The 5,153-nt window shown below is 31.3% G+C and overlaps 1 long non-coding RNA gene across 1 annotated transcript; it reads right to left on the bottom strand.

The window, feature by feature from the left end:
- Window positions 1-1,071: 1,071 nt before the first annotated feature.
- LOC143637258 (uncharacterized) lies at window positions 1,072-2,664 on the bottom strand. The gene is made up of 3 exons (XR_013154396.1): window positions 2,488-2,664; window positions 1,361-1,480; window positions 1,072-1,131 (listed from the first exon to the last, which is right to left on the bottom strand). It is a non-coding gene; the product is annotated as an uncharacterized LOC143637258 (long non-coding RNA).
- Between the last annotated feature and the right edge of the window lie 2,489 nt (window positions 2,665-5,153).

Genomic DNA, 5,153 nt, shown 5'->3' with positions numbered 1-5,153 from the left:
TTGTCGACGAGGACTACTTTTTTTTGTTTAAGTATTTGTACAAGAATTATGCATTTGGTGAGGAACGCTTTGGTCATTATGTCGGTATTGCATATTTGTATTCTAAGTTTGAGCTACATACATGTATTGGTTGTTTTACTTTTATTTTAAACACTATATACGTGCACTTCACAATATACAAGTTTTGTTCAGCATTATATGTATGTATTACATATATGTAATGTATTTTTATATTTCATATACGTATTTAATGCATTCATGCACTGCAAGTTTTAACCAACAGTTGGCTTTAAATTTCATACATTAATCACAACATAAATGTACCATAACAGTCATACTCAAATCCTATTATATGTTCTAACCCATGATACACAAATTACATGTACACAATAACAACATAAAACTGCTAAAAAGACACCATTTGAGCTAGTCCCATTGTTGGATCTTCCATTTATGTTTTTTGTTGCATCTTCTATCACCTCTTGCTTGCATACGTTGGCATCTGAAAGCAAAATACTCGCATCATATTATGTTCAAAGAAGCTTAATATCGTCAATGAAACCAAAAGCAAAAAACTTCATTATTACCTTGTGCCTCATAGAAAACTAGAGGTGCACAAAAAGGTTGGGTCCGAACCCAACCCGAAACCGGTTCCTACCCGTACCTGACCCATGAGTAGGACCAGATATAGGATTTCTCCCCAAAGCCGTACCCAGAGCCGGAACCGGAACCGAAAATACCCGGTCAAAACCCAACCCTACCCGAAACCCGAATAAAAACCCGAAGGAACCGGTCAAATACCCGACTATACCTGGAACCGGTTCCTACTCGGACCCGATTTGACTTTTGTGAACCATACCCGGAACCAGTTCCTACCCAGATGAACCGGTTCCGGTTTAAAAATTACCCGATTTGTGCACATCTATAGCAAACACATATCATTCCATGAAGATGTCATTTGCCTATTAAAACAAAAGTATTGCATACATGTACTATATCAAACAATACTAATGCATATGTGGAATACAACATAGCTCATATCCATTTAACTGCATATATGTAGTACAATACCTTGAAACATTCCAAACACGTCGTACCAAACACACGAATATCCGTGAAGTTGTCATTTCCCTGTTCAAGCAAACGTAACACATATATGTTAACACTACTACTTCAACACTACATATAAGAATTATAACTAAAATATGCATTAAAATGTGTCATTCATGTACTACATAAATGTAATACATTAGCATTGCAGAAACGTGCAGCGTATATGTAATACATAAGCAGTACATGTATGTAATGCATCAATGCTGCATATATGTAATACATCAGCACCTGGATAACTTATATATACCATGTATTTTAAAGTGGTGTCCTCTTCTTCCTTATTTTCATCACATACTCTTCAAGCTTGTATTCATCAACCACCAGCGTCATTTTTTTTTATTTATTATGACCTTTTTGACCTCGTGTTCTTCATGTATATGAAATACATGTAAGGTCATTGATACAAACTTGTGTAATCACAAAACTACATGCATTAATTGTAATGAAATATCCAAAGTGTACCATCAGAAATGTTATTTTCACTATTGTTTTCTGAATAAACATCGTCTTTATTGTCAAATAACTTCCCCTGTTTTACTTTTGCTTCTTTATATCCCCTTTGTTTCCATGTCTATATCATATGTGCAATGTCACAACACAAAACAACATATAGATATTTAGAAAATTGTAAATGTAACAGTCATGAAGAATATTAACATGATAGTAGGTTATAGTTCAAGTGCCAACAACTAGAATGTACAACGATAACAATAGAAGATTTATTTAAGGTGTTTTACCATGAAGAATAATTAGCTTAAAGTCTTAAACAAAAATTCTGCAACAATAATCAATCAGACAAGTGATTGCAAAAACGAATTTCTTTAGACATTTCATCAAATAGTTGGAGGGCATAACGAATCGAATGATAAGTAAAGCCTATACTGATAATTTAATCTCCAAAATTGTACAATAAGATATGCAATATAACTAAAGCAAGTGAATTTACACACATGCATTATGATTAAAGTTTCTTAACGTATACAGTTACATTAATATTGATGCATTTAACAATACATATGTGCAATATAACTAAAAATTATTCAGTATTGCATACTTGTAATGCATCAATGCTGCATATACATGTATTACAACATCACTGCATATATGTACTACATTAGCACTGAATACACATGTATTACATCAACAATACATATATGTAATACTTCGCAAATCATGTAACATTATGCATCGTTCATGGCTTTTATGCAAAATCAGTGTACAAATTAATATTCACAGACGCGATATTGTTATTCGATTAAAGTAAAAAAACAAAAACAGAACCTAACGAACATGATAGCCTCTTTTTTGCTCAATCGTGTGTATAATATGCTAATCGATGAGATAATGTGTAAATTGAATATTACAATTGTTTACCTGTTATTATTCTTCTAATTTGTGCTTGATGTTGAAGCAAATTTGGACAAATTAGACGACATGAAGAAACCCTAGTTATCTGTGTTGAAGCAAGGATGAATATCTGGATTATGAATGATGGAAGAGAGAACGATGATTTAGAATTTTGGTTAATTCCAATTTTACCCTGCCTCATTGAAAACCCAACACTTTTTATTTTTTCAATATTTTCTTTTTTAGCCTTTCATCTATTAAAATCAATGGTGTTAAGTGAAGTTCTCTAATTCTCTCTTTAAAACAAGTTCTCTCTTGATCCCACCCCTATATATATATATATATATATATATATATATATAGTATCAACAAGATTTTTTGTATAAATGTAAGGAAAATATCAACAACAAGAATTAAGTAGATGATTTAATTAATAGTTAGATTAAGAAAAAAATCTTGAAATGAGTAATAAGTGAAGCCCTTAAATATTATTAACATTAGCAATGAAATTGTTAAGATCAAGAGTATAAATTTGAACATGGTTAAATGTAGATTTTGATTATTCGAGCTTGGTTAGATGAGGAACTTATGAAATTTATAAAGGAATTTATGCGAAATTGTAACATTGAAATTGTGAATTTGAGATGAAATAAATTTAAATATTAAAGTAATGGTAGATAGTATTTGAAAATGCGAAAATTTACGTATACAAACAAATTGTATATAGATAAAACTGGAGAGCGAATATTCCTGAATCACCGAGATAGTCCCATCCCAAATAAATCTTCAAAATTAGATATAATATAAGGTGGGTCATTGGAGTATCCACAAATTACAAGAGATTTTCCTATCTCCGCAAAATCATTATAATTAAGATGAAATAAATAAATTGTAATATGTATAATTTATCATGAAAAATTAAATAAATAACGAATATAAGATTACAACAAGATAAAATGAGTTGTGAAATAATATATTAAAATAGAAGAAAACGCGAAGTTAGAAATGCATGAATTACCATGACTATTCCAACAACTAATGAAGTCATCATCGAAACATTCAAAATTCTCAAGATGTATCAAAATCGAACCACCATGCAATTTCAACTAAATAACGAAATCTAACAAAAATGAAAATGGATTGTTGAGATACTCATGAACCACCACAGGGTTTCAACAAAAATCGTGAAAATGTCAATAAATGAAATGGGTGATTCGAGTTATACAAGTATCACCATGGAAATTCAATGAAAATTCGTTTTAATAATGAAAACTAAATTAAGTAATGGAAGATAAAAATTAATAGCGGGAATTATATTTTTAAGCGATGGAAAATTTAATTAATAATAAAAATACAAGAATTAAATTTCAACAATAAAAATTTATAAGATTGAAGGTAAGTTGTGCAACATGAGTTGAGGGTAAAAAAAATTGAAACGTTTTTAATAGTTTGAGAATAATAAAATAAATGAGAAAAGACAATTTAAATAATATGACTAAATGATAATTGACTGTTGGAATTGTGTCTTTATAATTGAAGAATTGTGTCGGATCACGAGAATTAAAATTTTTTGATTAATTGAAGTAATGTGAATAAATCAAATCATAAAATTTTGATTACATAAAAAAAATCAAATAAATAGATGAATAAACGAATATTCTTTGATTAGTTGGGCTTTCCATGAGCCTTTCATGACATTTTGCTGTCCCAACTTGTTAGCATACCAAAATAAATATATTTGTGAGTTGGGCTTTCCATGACATTTTATTGACCCTAGAAATAACTTTACATCAATTTGTGAGTTGGGCCTCCCATGAGCATTCCATGGCATTTTAAATGGCCTAACTAATTAAAGAATTATCAAAACAATGTAGTTGTCGGTCCATGAGCGTTACATGACATTTTAACTGATCCAACTAAATAGCTAATTAACGAATTTAAACATGAGTAGTTGAAGCATCCCGTGAACCACCACAGATGACAATGCTCCAACAAAATATCATAATTAAAAGGAGTTGAAAAAATGGATAGTTGGAGTATCCATGGATCCCCAACTAAACAATTTAAAATAATAATAAAATAATTTGGAATTTCCGAATTTAGCCACGAAATCACCGTGAATTCGGTTCGATAACTTAGGGAAGGTAACCGTCACATTGGTTACGTTGACCGCTTAAAGTTCCGATCGTATGACATTTGTTCTGCTTTAGCCTATAAGATCGAGTACTGTGGTCAGATTATCCTCCAGGTAAGGAATATCGTCTTACCTTTGATTCTCGAAATTGTTTTGAAAAGGCCCAACTCACAGTTCTCTCCCCCTTCCGGTTACTACATGAACTTGTCATACTCCCTTGCTTTAAGGTGAAGGAGTAAAAACAACTCAAAATTAAAAACAATCTACAAATTTAAAGAAAAAACAATTTTGAGAATGAGGCGTAGCCCCGGAGTTTGTGTGTGCGTGTACATGATTAAGTTCCACTACAAAAAAGATAGGCATCTAGGACTAAAGAATCAGTCACTGATACCCACAAATCAGTCCCTAATCAGTCACTGATACCCACAAATCAGTCCCTAAGCAAATATGAATAGTGGACTATACATAACACGTAAACACGTTTCTTTGAAACTTACCAGTATCTTGAGTGGCTTGAGTGTTGGAAAAATGACGAATGCGCTTACGTGTTGAACGTGGT

Source organism: Bidens hawaiensis, unplaced genomic scaffold (assembly GCF_021521415.1).
Source record: "Bidens hawaiensis isolate Kalapana, Puna unplaced genomic scaffold, B.hawaiensis_p1.1 tig00008161_1, whole genome shotgun sequence".
Taxonomy (NCBI): Eukaryota; Viridiplantae; Streptophyta; class Magnoliopsida; order Asterales; family Asteraceae; genus Bidens; species Bidens hawaiensis.
This window is presented reverse-complemented; position numbering and strand designations above follow the sequence as displayed.